Genomic DNA, 18567 nt, shown 5'->3' with positions numbered 1-18567 from the left:
TGGAATCGAACCCGCTTCCCCAACGCCACGGTGGCCCCAAGGTTATGGTTAATTAATGTTGTGCCTATCCGAGTGTCACTGTACGCGTCGCATCAATGCCTCCCACGTGTCACTTGCTCTTCCGATTTCATCGGTGCTGTGTCTACTGTGATGAACTCTCGACGCCAAATCATGAGTGTATAAAACGAGGTGTGCCTAATGCGTGCGTCATTCCACACATCACGTCGCTGCCTCCCGCGTGTCATTTGCTCTTCGGATTTTATCGGTGCTGTGTCTAGTGGAATGTACTCCGAAGCGTCTAGCTCAGCGGCATATGTGCAGCGACGACGACACACTGATGAGAACCTAAGCGAAAATATTTCCCTAAAGGGACGACAATCCTTTCGCATTACCATGCGCAAGCAGTCTTTAGAACTTAGGCCGGATTTCATGAGCAGTGTGTACGAAGGAGACATGAGCACGCAGCCGATGCCGATACAAACTCTTGCAACGACACACCATGCAAATTCAGGACCACACAGGCACATTAATTACATATATCACTTCTGTGAGCGGCTAGACGAAGTCACAAGCAAGCACTCACCGGCGATTCGGCTTCAAATTTTAAATTCCCAGGGGCGATAGAGCAACTTACACCGGCCAGTTCAATGCACAGAAAAAAATGGCACACACGGCTGAACGTCACAAAAGCAATCGCATGAGGTCTAGAATATTGACCTATGGCAAGGAAGCGTACCATATAGAAAGGGCGCACGAGCAGGCAGTGGATTAGTGATTCGTTGATGAACAACTTTCTGACACAAAAAAAAATTAAGTTAATTACAACTTACCTTGCAATCCTCTGACAGGAGCCGGAGAATTCACAAATCTACACGGTTGGACCTCGCAGCAGCGAAAAAGGCGGGAAATGATGAAACCCAGGACGGAGCCGCCGCTGCTCGCGCAACCGAAACCGCCACAGAAATTAGTCCTGCGTGCGCCCGGCCGTGTTCTTCCGCGCGGTGGCGTCGTCGCGCGCATTCCGAGCAAAATTTTCGATTTAAGTTTTACTGCTGAATGAGCGAAACGGATACAAGATGTGCCTCCTGGCAATCGCAGACAATAACCGTACTCACTACATCAGTCACGCTAAACGTAGCTACTTATTATACCCCAAAATAACATTCCATTGCGGAACGGGTTCGGAGCCGTTGAAGCCCGCTACAGAACACGGCAGGTTCGTGCGGCTGCGATACCGTAGGATGTTTCTGTAATTTTGCGGTTCTTTTAACGATGCATCGATCCATCCATCCATTCATCCATTCATCTTTCATTTCATTTATCTTTTCCCTTAAAGGCCCGAATATTACATAAGGGGGGAGCAAAATCAAGGTCAAAGAGAAAGAATAAATTGACAAAAGAGAACAATAAAAAAAAAGAGTATGTAACAGTTAAATGTTCTTGTCACGCGTATACAATGCAAAGTAAAATTCACGGGATTGAAACACGAGAACAAAAAAAAATATACATCCATCCATCATCCCCTATTCAAGAACAGTTTCGTTGACTCAACTGACATCTGCAATCTTACCGCACTCTCGCACTTTACACTTACCAGAAGGAGGATGTAGCACTCTGATATATACAGTAACGTCAGCAGGATTGAGAGGTGATTCATATTTCTCTATTGTTACAGTAACATTGAATGACTCGGCAAATTTCTCTTCAGGTTGATCTGTTCCATTGTATACGACTCCGTCGTACTTGGCGCACCAGCCCGCCGTTGCTACACGACAGGTTACGTGTAAGGCATCGCCGCTTTCTGTGGTGCACACTTTGCCACTCCTACTATTGTCTCGCTTCGCTACTGTATGCAGGTGTCCATGTGTCAAGTTGAACATGAAGACTTTATCTGAAAAGTTGCCAGTGATCGTAATATTGAAATGTTGATCTGGCAAGGGCAGGTTGGCATCCTTCGAAAGTAAGGCTTCCTCTGGCATTCTGATAACCGAAGTGCCGGCCAAGGAACCTGGAAGAAGAGAGACATATAACGAGCGTGATTATTCACGTTACTCTAGTTATCTTCTAATATACCCAGGCAAGCTTCCCTTACAGCATCTACAAACATGATTTTCCTTAGGACCTCATTAACCTCTTTAATTCCCAATGAAACTAAGCGGCATACTTGCTTCCCAGATCGGTTCCTAACACCCACTGGCGTATTTCAAAGCTGAAAAGCCCATTCCTTGCTTAAGTACATCGGTTATGTGCTGAATATGCCATCTTCTTTAGCTTGGGGAAGTGACGGTCTGTTCATGATGCCTGTTTTTGTAAGCCGTTTTACTCCGATAGAAATTATACACACATTCGAGACAACTTCGCGCCGCCTCTGTGATGTCCTGACACACGAAGTGCCTCGAGCGGCCAGTCGCGCGGCAATTTTGCGTGTACTCGCGGGCTGCTTTCACGCTCGCAAAAAACACTTTTATGTAGCATGTATTGTGCAACAAAAGCCGGATCGGGAGTTTTTGATGTTGCTCTAAAATTTCCCCTTGACACTTCTTATCTCATTATATTTGAGAAGTTGATCATTTCACTAAGAATAATTATGCAATTAGGCGCAATGCGACATTAACCCTAATATCTCCAAGCGAAGGCAAAAAAAAAAACATGCATTTCGTTCTGTCCGGCTACATTGCATTTGCATATCGTTAAATCTTGGTCGTAGCAGTTGGGACACGCTGTATGTCACTTCTTAGGACCCTCCTTCATAGTAATACCACGTGCCATAATAATGACGTTTTAAAAAAAATGGAGAACATAATTGTGGTAGGCGTAAATTTAAGTGTTGTCTGTATGCAGCATAAATAGTTTTTAACGCCATTGCTTACCATGTATTAGAACGGAGATGAAAGCTACGATTTTCATGGCTGCAACAAAAGAAGATGTCATGATTATCTCACGATGTGCGAATAACACCAAACGATTGTCGTCGTCACTAATATCGCATTTAGTAGCTTATTCTATATTGAAAACAATTCAGTAATTTTTCGGGAATCGTAATAATTCGGGAATCGCAGTATTGTTACGAAATGTGAGCACTCCTAAGAAATCAGAGATTTGCGTCCTCAGTTTGAATTGTGAAAAGCAGGAAATATTCTTGTCGTTGTAGGTTTACCCGCACGTTCATTTCATTTCATTTCATTTTATTTCAGCATTCTTTTTTTGCAGAAGAAAAAGAACTCTAGGGTAAGAACAAAAAGCTGCAAAACAGCAGCTTGAGTAGGTCCTTGCCCCTTTTCTTGCCAGCAGGCAAGAAAAGGGGCAAGGACCCTGGATGGGGCAACATAGAAAAGGGGCAACATAGATATACCCGCACGCATACCAGAAAAGTTCCTGCTATTTTGTCAATGAGAGAGAGAGAAAAAAAGAAAAAAAAAGTGCGCTATTATTCACCAATACAAAAAAAGACATAAGTACATTTATAGCATTTTCTTCAAACATTGTCCTTTAAACATTGTTACAACATTCAGATTTCAGAAACTTGCCATTGCAACTCATACAGCCACTCATAAGGGTATAATATAGTACAGTACCATGCTTTCGTACAAAGGATATTCATTAAGAAATATAAGCAAAATACTGGTATACAGTAATTTTAATCAAATTGCTCAACCGTTTGTGTCACTGGTTCCACGCAAATGCACCGTATTCTGGAAGTTGTGCTGTCAACGTTCGCTTACAAATATCATTTAGAGTTATATCAACATTCTGTAAGGCGTTTAGCAACTTCGGTACGCGATATTCTAATCTAGTAAATCCATAATTTGTTCTTGAAAATGGCAGTAGCCAAGCATACTTTTGCCTCATATTGTACGGTACATGTGTGGGGAAAGTTAATTTGCATAAATCTAAGAAAACTTTGTTGTTGTATTGTGTACTGTTTTTGCCCTTATTAACAAGGTTTGTTTCGCACGAGTGTTGTACGGGAATCACATTAGAGGAGCGAGCTATTGCAGCTCTATTAGCATCGTAAGAGGCATTCGCAATATTGCGAACGGCTTTTTTCTGCAGGACTAGTAGTTTATGGACCTTTGTTTGGGAAGTGGTTCCCCATACGATAATGCAATAATTTATATGAGGAGCAAGAAGGCGGCTGTAGATTAAAGGTTTAATTTTAGGGGGTAAAACAAGCCTGAATTTACATAGTATGCCACAAACCCTGGCCAAAGACGTTAAAACTCGGGCGTCGTGATCATCCCACAATAAATGTTCATTGAAAGCTACTCCCGGAGTCCTTACTGTTTTTAAAAGCTCTACCCTCTCCGCACCAAGTTTTAACATTATGTTCCGATCAATTTTTTCTGTGGTGGAGCAAACAGAGCAGCTTTTGTCGTCGTACTAATTTTACTCCATTTAAGTAAACTACTCAGGGTTTCATTTAGCAGATTCGAAAGGTAAGCCAGACTAGTTGAATGGAAAAACTGCTGTCGTCGGCATAAATATGAAGTGTGTGTATTTCTTTTTTTTTTACTTATCTGTACGATGTCATTTATGTAGATGTTGAACCATGTTGGCCCATGAACGCTGCCTTGCGGAACTCCTTGCAACATTTTTTGAAGAGTTGATTGGCGGGATTTAATTGAGACATTCTGCTTTCTATCTCTTAAATATGGCAGTATAAGTGCTAATGAAGTGCCGCAAAAGCCATAATGTCCTAATTGATCAAAGAAAATGGTTAATACGGTCGAATGCTTTGGAATAGGCAATAAAAACTCTATTGTTATCGTTTCATCTTCAAAACCGTTCAGACCCAATTCCTTTTGTGACAGTAAAACAAACTCTGTCGACATTCTTTTTCGAAAAAAATAATATTGTAGGATATGATAGAATGTTTCTCGCAAAATGATGTAACACTTTTAGATACAATTTTTTTCTAATCCTGTTGAAATTACCGGTAATACTCAAACTGGTCTGTAATTTGAAAATTCGTTTTTGCTCCCCCATTTAAACAGTACAGTAACTTTCGCATGTTGGATTGCTTCGGGAAAGACTCCAGCAGATAAAGCAATATTGAATATATGAGTGAGGACCGGTGACAGAAGATCGAGCACAAATTTAATGGGTTTTATCTGCCGCCCATCAATATCACGCGCTTTGCTGTTCTTCAGGGACATGAAAGCTAAGAAAATCTCTTCTGGCAACGTTGGCTCAAGAACGGCTGAATTTTTATTGGGTAGTACACCCAATAACTCAATTGCAGTTTTGTTATAATTGCTTGATGCTATAGAAGTAAAGTAGTCATTAAAGCTGTTTTCTAGCTCCTTGCCCCTTAACGACTTGCCACCCACAGTAGCTTCCAACTCATGTTCCCGGTCTGGTTTGAGAAGCTTGTTAAGTTCACGCCAGGCTTTTTCACTTCGACCGTTTGCTTGATCAAACGAATGTCCAAGGTATGCACGTTTTGTGTTCTTCAAAGTTTAGTTACACCATTGCGCCATTTCTTGAATGCTGCGAGATCATTAATGTCCTTTGTTTTGACTAATTTAGCATATAACGAATTTTTCTCGCGAATCGTTTTGAGACACTCATTCGTAACCCATGGCTTGCGTATTTTAATGGACCTTCTTACTTGTTTAAACGGAAAACAGCAAGTATATGCTTCCTTCAGAACGCTTATAAACATACTGTAAGCGTTGTTTGCATCAGTTACTTCAAGCAGGGAGCTCCAGCATATATTTACAATTTTCGCGCGAAATTCCCCTAATGTATTGCCGTTGATTTCTTGCACGAGAAATGCCTCAGCGTAATGTGTATCTTTAAAACAATGATTAAAACGGCAGGACAGATATATTTGTAAACGGTCACCTAAACTAGTGACAATCACACCTGAATCTGTACATTGTTCAGAACAATTTCTTACAAATACATCTATCAAACTATCAGAGAGATGGCCGATGCGTGTAGGCTCAGTAATAGCGTTAGTGCAGTGATATGACTCGAGAACCATTCGAAATTCAGAAGATTTCGGTGTCTGGCGTAAAAAAATAATGTTTAAGTCTCTTCCCATAGTGAGACGCAGTTCGTTCACTGACACAAAGCTGAATAACTTTTCCAAAAAAGAAAAAAAAAGTGTTGGTGTTTCCATCTGGTGGGTGGTATACAACGAAAAACACGCATTTTCCTCACTGCAGTGCTAAAACCCCATAATCTTCGGTAGCTATGGAAAAGTTGCTCGATAAGCGCTCTGACCCAGCGCATGACGCTCTGTCAGCAAAGTGTCTTTGATGAAGCTACGGCCAAACGTGTAGTATATTCGTACAGAGCTGCACTCCCTTGGGCTCCATTCTTGGTGCCCTGCCAAAAAACAAGTGCACAGATTGAACACACGCGATAACACCTGTCTCAAGCGAAGCTCTCGTAAACCACTGATTTTGCACTATACAACGCAATGCTATGCGCACAATTACATAATTTTTTGTCCTGCGCGAAGCTTGGAGTCAGCAATGTTCGTGTTTATGCACTACACAATTGATAACATCGAGGTAGAATTTAGAACTAAGAGGTGGTCGTTGCACACGGGAAGAGGGCATCGGCAGCATCTGTCCTAGAGTCACTGGAAAAAATTTCAACCCAATAAAAACTGACTGACGACAACAATGAAGCACACATACCTTTCAGTAAGAGATACAGTTTGTAAAAAAAGGAATAATAAAATATAAAGAAAAGAAATTAGGGTGAGAGTACAGGGTACAATTCACATTTGCTATCCATGGCACTTTTCGACAAGGCGCACGCGGCAGGGCGGCGTGGGAAAAGTGCACATTTAGAAAATTCATTATATATATATATATATATATATATATATATATATATATATATATATATATATATATATATATATATATATATGTATATATATATATATATATATAACACAGGCCAAGCAAGAAGTGGCAGCTAAACATCTTTATACATTGAAAAATGTGCGCAGGGCAGACAGGAAGGCACACGGGTCAGTGATTGTAACAATATCTTGGGGAGGGGCGTTCCATTCATTCATTCACAATATATATCTGGAAACACAGGAAAAAACAATAACATCAAAGCGGAAGAAAAATGCGGCCGTAAGGAAACACAGAGCGCTATGGGAATACAGTAGGTACGAGGAGATTCGGGTTACGTGGAAAGGTGTAATGGTTTCAGGGCTTACTTTTGGAAATGCGATTCTTTGCTTTAACTCAGGGGTACAATCAGGACTCGATAGCAACCAAAGGTCAGTGGGACGCCTCGCATTGGGCGCTCACGGGAAGACTGCAAGTGAAGCTCTGCAGGGTGATTTGGCAGAACAAGTTTTGAAGTGAGGGAAGCTCACAGTAAAATTGATTATGAAGAACGACTCAGGAATATGGAAGAAAGCAAATGGGCTGGTAGAGTGTTTAGTTATTTCTAAAGAAAAAACATTCATTCACAGTGGAGGTAAAGAACTAGGAAGCTTACCAGCAAGTATGCGGCCTGTAGGATGGGCAACGCAGCAACAAAGAACGTCAAGCGGAAAGTCAGAAAGGCTGAAACAATCTCATGGGTCGCGGCAATGCAAAAGAAACCTGCCATGAGTAACTATTTAAAAGGAAAAAAACGAAATCATGACAGAAGCAATTTATGATAACTCAAAGGAAAACTTATTACTTCTCGAAGCTAAGTCAGAATGCCTTGGAACACGTACCTCTAAAACGAGATATAAAAACGAAGAAGAAGCATGTGCTTGCTGCGGTAAAGCTGCGGTAAAACGATGGAGCATGTTTTATCAGAATGCGAAGATATTTTTTGCCCAGCGGTCGATTTAGGCACCACTGGACTTTAAAGCCCTTGGTTTCAGCGAGAGCAAGGGGAAAGAAACATATCCGCAATAGAGATTAGTAAGAGGCGATTGGAACATTGGTGGAAGAAGGGTAGCGAAACGTCGAAACACGGACACGCACAAAAGCAAAGTTCACAATAGGGGTTCAGAAAATTTGGTCATGGGAACTCATGGTGCGTTTTTTCTTTCCTTTTCCTTTTTTCTTTTTGGCCTAGGTAGGATTAGGCTCTATAATAGCAAGAGCTTGGTGGTGCAAACCACCGCCCCATTCAAAAGGGGACGCTCATAACATCCATCCATCCATCCATCCATCCATCAAAAGACATTGAAAATATATGCGAGGGTTGAAATACATAGCCCTGCTGTGAAGTTCGGTCCTAACGTACGCATTTTCCATCCTGAAGAATCCACATGTCAAACTTTACTTGACTAATGCCATAATGCAAAAAGCAGGGCCGATACCAGATATGTGTTACAACTGGGCATTGTTGTATAATACAAAAGAAATTATATCTGAATTTGAGGCTTACTACATGGCACTGTTAAACGCTCGTTGTTATAAACAAATGATAATCTGGCAGCATGTTTTGCATCCTTCATCATCTCTTTAACTGAAGAGTGCGGTTTTATTAGTGGTTGTGTCACTCAACAACAAACACAATCAGCTACTGACCAAAGATGCCCAGTCCTGATGACATGTCAGGCGAGTTTTACAAAGCCTTTAATTTCCTGCTTTGTCCTGTACTAAAGATTTTCGGAGTTAGTTTTGGTTTGCATACTGTTCCTCAGTCATTCACTAAAAGCCACACAGTGTTTATTCTATAATACATTCACAGAGAGGAACTCCGAAGAAATTGTTCTGAAAGTATTAACAAACAGACTGCAATTTCTAATGTCGATTGCTATTGGATCTCATCAGATCTGAGGTCTTAAAGGCCACTCAATACACACACACACATCACCTGTAAAGTACTAGAACATTGTTTCAGTTCTCATCCCCAGCCATCGATGCGCCAAGTAGACTTAGGGTGTTTGATAGCGTACCCCATTCTTTTCTGTTTTCTATTCTCGAACATGCTAACGTCGGCTCATTTATATTAAAGGCGTTAAACTAACACAGTAACACCGAGTTATTGGTTACCGTCTTATGGCGCTACGGGTTGGAAAAATTACGTAAGATCCTTGCGAATATAAACCAGCACCTTACTACCTCATACAGACGTTGTTGAAACGAATGGTTGATATTTTGCCTTATGGAGACTGATAAGCTCAGTTCACAGATGGAAAGTGGTTTTTAAACACCAACTGCTGGAAATCCCAAACATATGACCTCAGGCCTCTCGCATTCCATTGGAACATGGGTGCGCTTCCGACATCATCCCGGAACGATCTCTGTTGTCGATGCGACATGGTTAAGCTGCATAAGGTGGCCCGGGAGAATGCGCCTTGCACCGAGTGACACCGTGCCATGGATAACTGGCTGGGGCCCCAGTTAAGTCCACCACTACCGTCGTTCCAGTCCCGCTACATTCACGTATGGTTCGCGTAGTTTGAAGTGGTTATGCAGCGGAGTACTATTACGATCCAAGCGCTCAAGTACGAGGTACTCCTCTCCGTCGTGTCATTTGAACTCCAACTCCGCCTCCCGATCCATCGCCCCGCCCCCACCCCTGCGATCAGCTACAACAGGCTGTGTTGCACTTCTAGGGCGCTCGGTACTGCCTTCTTCTTGACGCTGACGTCGGGGTACGCCACACAGCTCTGCCAAGCACCCTCACGCCAGCACCCATCGTCTCTGTCCCTGTGCACGTAAGCCATCGTCAAAAGACAGCCTTCTTCCCTCGACCTGCCCCGATGCGTAACATCTACCGACAGCTGCGCTACCGCTCAGTCCCTGGCCTCATCGCCATTATCGCCATGAACGATGACACGTGCCAGGCGTAACATCGCCGACACAACGCCAACTCGCGCGCCACGCGCCATCGGGTCTTTCCCAACCGCCACTGCCACTCGACCCCCGACCGGCCCTCTACCCGATCCGTCCACGCCGTCTGCTGAGTAGGCCTCCGAGCCGGCGCTCGAGCTCTGCACCTTTGTAGACTCCGTGAGCATGGAAATGCGTTGTGGACGAGTCAGGAAGGAATGGCTTCCACTGCCAAACAGCTGTCGGCAACCTCGGACGCGCAGTGTCGCCATGTTGCGCCCTGCCCACAGGTGCAGGAGTCCACGGGCCTTGACGTCCAACTCGGGGGGCTGGCGATGTCAAGAAACGTTTTGTCTCAGGAAGGCGCTGGCCATTCCATGATTGGTTGCCCAGGTCAATGACTTCCTGATGGCCCTTGTTCGAAATCCGACGACCCTTTCTGAATGCCCAATTTGGTAGCCGACCTTCTTCGTAAGTGAAAGACACACATGTACCCAATGAACTAGTATACTTAGCCGTATAATCCTATTGCCATTCGTAGGATTTTTCATGCACTTTTAAACGTGTCTCCGTACATCTACCTATGTTTCTGACTCTTTTTCTACCAACTCGGGTCACTGGGTAGTGACCCGAGTTGGGTAGTCCAAGGTAGACGGAAGTCCTCGGAAGTCCAAGGTAGGTAGGTCCAAGGTAGGGGTAGACCTGGGTAGTCCAAGGTCAAATGGGCATAGCTTCGGGCTGCTGTTCTGAAGGATGTGGGCTTAATAAAGTAGCAGAACACGGGTGGCTTCGCACGTGACGGCGAACATTTCCCCCTATTCCATAAAACTCGGTTTCGCCAACTTCGGCTACTACGGATGTTCCACTCTTCAACGACCTTCTGTGACATCAACTTGGTTCACTGGATCATTGCTGTTGGGTATACGCCGCTCTTGGATGAATCTCTTTACATCAACTTGGGCCACTAGGTATGTGGCATCTCATTTGCAAGCCCGTGACCCAAGTTGGGCGTGAAAAATGTCAGATACATATAGACAGACCAGCAGAATATTGGTTAGGTGCTTCTCTTCAATGAACTTCTTTCGCCTCAGCATTGGTCACTGGGTTTAATGAAGAGCGAGACATACCAGTGGCATTATCCCAGTGACCCAAGTTGGGCCTGAAGAATGTTAGATACGTATACCCAGACCGGCAAACAATTGGTTAGATGCCGCTCTTCAATGAACTTCTTTCTCACCAATATGGGTTACTGACTCCATGCTCCTGGTATGTGGTACTCTTCATTCAACCTATTTCACACCGACTTGGGTAACTGGATACATGTCACTGTGTATGTGCCCATGTTTAACTAACCTCTTTGAAGCCATCTCTGGTAACGTACTGTATGCCACTGGGTATGAGTCGCTCTTCATTGGACATCCTGGCATCCAACTTCGGTCGCAGAGTGTCTGCCCCAATACTCCTAAACAAATGCACACCTTTGAGCTGTATATTTGCCACACAACGATAATCGTCATCTGTCTTGCTTGCGCTTCCTTCCTTGAAAACACTGCGCTTGCTTCTTTCCTGTCGAGAATACTCTGTCATGCTAATAACGGACAATTCCATTCCTGACTTGGAAGTGCCGGGATCGTCGCGTTAAAGAATAGAAATGCGGGCAAGACAGATGATGATTATCGGTGTCTGGCAAAAGGGTTTAATTTTGCTGAAGAGTGTACACTCTAACAAACGTTTACACCTTTTGTAGTGTATATCTGCCACACAACAATAATCGTCATCTTCATTGCTTGCGTTTCCTTTCTTGAAAACGCTCCGCTCGCTACTTTCCTGTCAGCACTGCTATGTCATGCTGATAACGTGCGTGCCGTTCCCTACTAGGAAGTACCGGGCTTGCAGCGTTACAGAAAGGAAATATGGACAAGACAGATGACGTTTATTGTTGTGTGGCAAGATGCGACTCAAGCGGTGCAAATTTTCTTAGAGTGTAGTTATGTTCAGAGGTTCAATAAACATCATTGGCGCGAACTCGGAATCTAAGTATGTTTTCGCGCAGGAAAGGGGTAATTGGAGATCGCAGGGAGAAGCCTTCGTCCTGCAGTGGACATAAAATAGGCTGATGATGATAATCGTAATGATAATGACGCTTCTTTCTCTCCTTTCCCTTAACCACTCTGCTCGCTTTCGTCCACTCCTCTCATCACACTGCTACCGACGAGAGCGGCCAAATGAAAGGCACGCAGTACTTTTGATATTGTGAGCAACTTGCCCATACCAGGCTATATTTCTGAATGACGTTTCCTACAGACGTCACCATAAGGCCGAGGACGTCAGGTCTGGCTTTGCGATGCAAAATGCTGTTTTTAATTGAAGTGTCTATCAGTGCTTCCGAGCTTTTATACTTCTTACGGGTTGACCTTTTACACGAGAGTAGTGTGCCTCAGCTTTCCTGCGACTTCGAAAATAGGTGTGAACGCTCCACTAGATATGTTATGCGTGTTGGAGGGAACTTAAGCAGTGTTAACTAATTTCGGTGAATCATCCGTCGTAACAAAGCAATATCCATGGCGTTCTGGTGACAAGGAGGTCGCTCGTTTGATTTCCACACACGGCATCCGTATTACAATGTGGCTCGAATTCAGCAATCATGTACTCGCTTTGCACTTGCCGTAATAGAAGCTTGAGATTGTCAACATTGATATGAACTCGCTTTACATTATTACAAATTCGCATTTTATCTTTATTTAACACATGGTTCACATCATAACCGGGTCCAGGCAGGACAGGCATGTTGCAGTAGATATGATGCAGTGAATAGTGCTATGTACGGGCGCACAAGACGTAGCAGAATATACAATTATCAATACTTTCAATGTGGCTATCAGCAACAAAATGCAGAGGATAAAGGGATTTAAGATTGAAACGCACAGGGAATATAGGAAGGGCACAATAAAATATTGTTGCGAGAAGAAAGCAGGCCCACGAGTGCAAAATAACGTATATTTACAAATGATGGATATGGCGTTCAGGCAACTGCCAGACTTCGTCTTTCTCTAGTCCAATTCAACTTCTTCCTTCACTTCACCGTAACATCACCCTCCCGGCGGGGTAGCTCCGTCCCGGTGCAAGTTATACAGACTCACTTAATGGGGGGACATAGGGCTTGAGCCTGGTGACGTGAACAACATCGCTGGTTACGTTGGGAGGCACTGAAGGCTGACCGACTGGGGCGATCTCGTATGTCACGTCGGACAGTTGGCGTAAGATCTGGTACGGACCAGAAAAATGGGACAGTAGTTTTTCCGACAAGCCGACGCGACGTGAAGGCGTCCAGAGAAGGACAAGGGAACCAGGTGAGAAATGGTGGTCTCGGTGCCGAAGGTCGTAGCGTCGCTTTTGAGAAGCTAGCGAGACTTTGAGGCGATGACGGGCGACATCTCGGGCCTGGGCGGCTAAGTCAATAGCATCGCGAGCGTAACCAGTGCTGGGTGACTGTACTGCGGAAGGTAGCAACGTGTCAAAAGGCAAGGTGGGGTCGCGGCCATACAAAAGAAAAAATGGTGAAAATCCGGCAGTGTCGTGACGGGACGAGTTGTATGCGAAAGTGACGTATGGTAAAGCGACGTCCCAGTCGCGGTGATCGTTGGAAACGTACATGGCGAGCATTTCAGTGAGTGTGCGGTTGAGTCGCTCGGTGAGGCCATTCGTTTGAGGGTGGTACGCGGTAGCAATCTGATGTTCTGTAGAACAGGAGCGGAGCAGATCATCGACGACCTTCAATAGAAAGTAGCGGCCGCGATCCGTCAGCAACTGGCGAGGGGCGCCGTGGTGCAGGATGACGTCTTTTAGTAAGAAGTCGGCGACATCTGTAGCGCAGCTGGTTGGCAGCGCTCGTGCGATGGCATATCTAGTGGCATAATCGGTTGCTACAGCAATCCATTTGTTTCCTTTGATGGAAATTGTAAACGGGCCAAGGAGGTCGAGGCCCACACGGAAGAAGGGCTCTGTAGGTATATCAATTGGTTGAAGCAAACCAGCGGGAGGCATAGCAGGCGTCTTCCGGCGCTGACACAGGTCGCAAGAAGCGACATAACGGCGCACAAAGGGATAAATGCCGGGCCAGAAGAAGCGGCGCCGCAGGTGGTCGTAAGTACGAGTGACGCCCAGATGTCCAGCAGTAGGAGCGTCATGAAGTTGCTGGAGCACGGCGAGTCGAAGGTGCTTGAGGACGACTAGGAGGAGCTCTGGGCCGTCAGGACGAACGCTGCGACGGTATAAAGTTCCATCGCGCAAGGTGAACATCCGAAGGGACGCGTCATTGGGCGAGGAGCTTATGCGTTCCATAAGTGTTCGAAGAACAGGATCCTTGCGCTGCTCGTCGCCAATATGGAGGAAGCCGGAGAGGGACAGAACACTGATGTCCGAGTCTGCATCGGTATCGTCCGGTTGATCCACGGGATTGCGGGACAGGCAGTCAGCGTCTTTATGCAGGCGCCGTGACTTATATATAATAGAAAATGTATATTCTTGTACGCGCAATGCCCAACGTGCAAGTCGTCCAGTTGGGTCCTTCAAAGAGGAGAGCCAGCAGAGGGCGTGATGATCGGTTACAACGCAGAAGCTCCGACCGAAAAGGTACGGTCGAAATTTCGTGACCGCCCATACGAGCGCGAGACATTCTCTCTCCGTAATGGAGTAATTTCGCTCGGGCGTGGAAAGAAGGCGGCTAGCGTAAGCGATGACACGGTCTTGGCCCTGTTGACGCTGAGCGAGGACAGCGCCGATGCCATGACCACTCGCGTCAGTTCGTACTTCAGTGGGCGCAGAAGGGTCAAAGTGTGAGAGAATCGGGGAAGTTGTAAGCCGCTCAATCAGGCTAGAGAAGGCTTTCTCCTGTAGTGGTCCCCAAGAGAAAGAGGCGTCTTTCTTAAGAAGGTCAGTGAGAGGGTGAGCGATCTCGGCAAAATTTTTCACAAATCGCCGGAAATAAGAGCATAAGCCCAGAAAACTACGGACATCGTTCGTTGAACAAGGTACAGGAAAATTTTGCACGGCGTGAGCTTTCTGTGGATCAGGTTGGATTCCGGCGGCGTTTACGAGATGACCAAGCATGTTAATTTCACGGCGACCGAAATGGCACTTGGAGGATTTTAGCTGAAGGCCAGCCCTGCGAAACACGGAGAATATGGTTGTGAGGCGCCGCAGGTGGCTCTCAAAGTTCGGCGAAAACACAATCACATCGTCGAGGTAACAGAGGCATGTAGACCGCTTCAAGCCGCGCAAGAGAGAGTCCATCATGCGCTCGAATGTAGATGGCGCATTGCATAATCCAAAGGGCATGACTTTAAATTGGTACAGACCGTCCGGTGGGACGAAGGCGGTTTTCTCGCGGTCCATCTCATCGACGCTAATCTGCCAATAGCCGGAGCGGAGGTCAATTGATGAAAAGTATTGGGATCCGTGAAGGCAGTCAAGAGCGTCATCAATGCGAGGCAGGGGATAAACATCCTTCTTTGTTATCCTGTTGAGGTGACGGTAGTCAACGCAGAAGCGCCACGAGTTGTCCTTTTTCTTTACTAAGACAACCGGTGATGCCCACGGGCTACTGGAAGGTTCAATGATGTCCTTGTCCATCATCCTGTCTACCTCTTTCTGTATGATGGCCCTTTCTGTTGCCGAGACACGATATGGCCGCCTATGAATGGGGCTGGCGTCACCGGTGTTGATGCGATGCGTGACAACAGATGTCTGGCCAAGTGGACGGTCGTCCAAATCAAAGATGTCCCGATAAGATGACAGGAGGTGACGAAGAGCTGTTGATTGCGCGGAAGGAAGGTCGGTGGCGATCATCTTAGAAACATGGTCCGCAGGCGTCGAGTACGAAGGAGTGGATGACAAAGGTCCGTTCGCACTGAGGAAGGATTGAGAGGTCAAAAAAGAAATCTGAAATTCTTCCAAAGGAGTGATATGCGCTATGGCGATACCGTGTGGCAACACATGTGACGAAAACCCAAAACTGAGGATGGGCACGCGAGCGCAGTTTTCGAGGATCCGAATTAAGGTGCTCGGTAGGGCAATATTACGCAAAAAAACCACGTCAGTAAGCGGCGACACGACGTACTCGCCATCAGGTACCGGAGGACAGGGCGTCAGGAGGACATTTGTAGCCGCCTGTGGAGACAGCCTTGCAAATTCAGCAGGACATAAGCGGTGCGGAGCACAAGAGGTTGCGTCGGCAGGAAGCGGCAGATCCAACTGTACAATACCTGCGGAGCAGTCAATTTGGGCAGAGTGTTTCGAAAGGAAGTCGAGGCCGAGAATTAGGTCGTGTGGACAGTGTTCAAGGACGATAAATAGAACAACGGTATAGTGGTCCCCAATGGTCACACGTGCTGTGCACATTCCAAGGACAGGTGACGTACTCCCATCGGCGACTCGCACGGTGAACGGTACGGCGGGAGTCAGAACCTTTTCGAGCCTTCGGCGGAGAGCAGCGCTCATAACTGAAAGCTGCGCTCCTGTATCGACGAGAGATCTAACAGGAACGCCATCAACTTCAATGTCCAGTAGGTTTGCACATGTAGGCAGGGTCAACAGAGGATTTGTGGGCCGGGTCGGACTTGCAGCTTCACCTACGGGAGCTGCACCGCCTAGTTTCCCGAAGCGAAGCGACCGGTTGCAGAAGGGGAGGAAGAGCGGTGAACGAGAGGCGAACGGGACCTACGACCTTGCGGAGACGGCGAGCGGCTGGATCTTGGTGGAGCACTGTCGGCGTTGATGTTCCTAGTCGGCGTATAGGGCGAGAAAGTACGATTGTCTGGTACTTGGCGGTAGTGACTCGGAGACGACCACCGAGGAGGCGACGACCAGTGGTTGGGGCAATGACGGGCGATGTGTCCAATACCGGAACAATTAAAACAGATGGGTTTATCATCCGCTGTGCGCCATTCAGCTGGGTTGCGACGGAGTGGTGGAAAGCTTTGCGTCTGGGAGCGAGCGGTCGGCGAAATTTGGTAGGTGTTTGCATGGCGGACCGAGCAGAGAGATGGAATGCCCAAACTTGCTATTTCCTCCTGAACGACCGCTTGTATAAGGGAGATAGCGGATACGCTTTCCCGACAGTCTGAACGAACTGCAGCCGGGGCCATGGCCTCAAGCTCACGGCGAACGATGCGCGTTATTTCTTCCGGTCCTGTGGGCTGAACGAACCGCGGCGGGTCTTCGCAAGAAGATGTCGCGGCGGTATTGGGCATGTTCCTATGGGTGGGTAGCGCAACCCGGACGAAGGAAGAGAGGCAGAACACAACACGAGCGCAGCTCTGCGCTCGTGTTTCTGCGCTCGTGTTGTGTTCTGCCTCTCGTCCTTCGTCCGGGTTGCGCTACCCACCCATAGAAACATGTTCAATCACCAACTCGCCCAGCTTGCCGTCTTAATTCGGTACTGAGCAATCGGTCGAAAGTTTGAGTGACGCGGCGGCCCTTCGCTTGTTCGAAGCGCCGGCACTCCTTAATAATTGCATGCACAGTGGCACAATCCTTACACATCAAGAGATTGAAGGCATCGTCTGCAATACCTTTCAATATATGGCCAATCTTGTCTGCCTCGGTCATGTTGTCATCAGCCTTGCGATAGAGGGCCAGCACATCCTGTATGTACACGACATAGGATTCTGTGGACGTCTGAGCGCGGCACGCAAGTTCTTTTTTTGCTGCCAGCTGACGACCGACAGGTCTGCCAAACAGGTCTCGCATTTTTTCTTTGCAGACATCCCAGCTCGTTAGGTCAGCTTCATGTGTGTCATACCATTGCTTCGCAGTTCCCCTCAGATAAAATATTACGTTTGCAAGCATCATTGTAGGATCCCACCTGTTGTTGTCGCACACTCGCTCGTACATCGTAAGCCAGTCCTCGACGTCGGCGTTGTCCGTGCCACAAAATGTTCCCGGGTCCCGTGGGTGAGTGAGGATGACTGTTGGCACGGGCTGCCGAGGCATTGTCTCTTGTGTCGGTTGATTTGCCATTGTAGCGGCAGGTAGATGACGTCCGCTGCGAAGTAACGTGGTTGTACCCCGGCACCTCCACCAAAATGTTGCGGGAAGAAAGCAGGCCCACGAGTGTAAAATAACGTATATTTACAAATGATGTATATGGCGTTCAGGCAACTGCCATACTTCGTCTTTCTCTAGTCCAATTCAACTTCTTCCTTCACTTCACCGTAACAATATATTGCAAAGTTTAATACAATGAATGAAGCGATAAATTAGAGCAAGAATGCACTTAGCATTGAAACTACGGATTATACAGGAACGTGAAATAAATACTCGTGGAATGAGGAAAACAACTACTGCGTGTGTGTTGAGAAATCTCTACTGAGGCGATTCCGCTTACAAGGAACGAAGAATACTTATGCGTAGGTAACCATGTGCGCAATGTTAGGTGTTAGTGAGTGGACTCGGTGATTTCGCGCGTACCTTCAAGATAAATGAGTGAAACATAGCGAGTGATAAGCGCTAACACGTGATAGGCACGAAAAAAAATTCAGGGATGCGATATTTCTTAGAATATGGAGCTCTTCAACTTTGTTATTTTTCATCGGCTCCGTAGGAGCATCGCTTGTCTTAAATTTAAAGTTAATTAACCTGTATGCTTTCAGGTGAAGGCATTCTAGTTTGTTAATATTCTGCTTAATAATTGGGTTGCACACTATTGACGCGCGCTAGGATTTAGGCCCGACGTAAGTAAAGCATGTTACGGCGTATGCATGGGGAGGGGGAGAGGAATTTCCAAGCTTACGCTTCAAGAAGC

General features: G+C 46.2%; 1 long non-coding RNA gene across 1 annotated transcript; it reads right to left on the bottom strand.

Moving 5' to 3' along the window:
- Nucleotides 1-1651: 1651 nt before the first annotated feature.
- On the bottom strand, nt 1652-17706 carry LOC129386782 (uncharacterized). Its single transcript, XR_011889875.1, has 3 exons — nt 17336-17706; nt 2871-2909; nt 1652-2008 (listed from the first exon to the last, which is right to left on the bottom strand). It is a non-coding gene; the product is annotated as an uncharacterized lncRNA (long non-coding RNA).
- Nucleotides 17707-18567: the final 861 nt, after the last annotated feature.

The sequence above is a fragment of the Dermacentor andersoni genome, chromosome 8 (genome assembly GCF_023375885.2).
Source record: "Dermacentor andersoni chromosome 8, qqDerAnde1_hic_scaffold, whole genome shotgun sequence".
NCBI lineage: Eukaryota > Metazoa > Arthropoda > Arachnida > Ixodida > Ixodidae > Dermacentor > Dermacentor andersoni.
The sequence above is the reverse complement of the archived record's forward strand: the minus strand, read 5'-3'. Positions and strand labels throughout refer to the sequence as shown.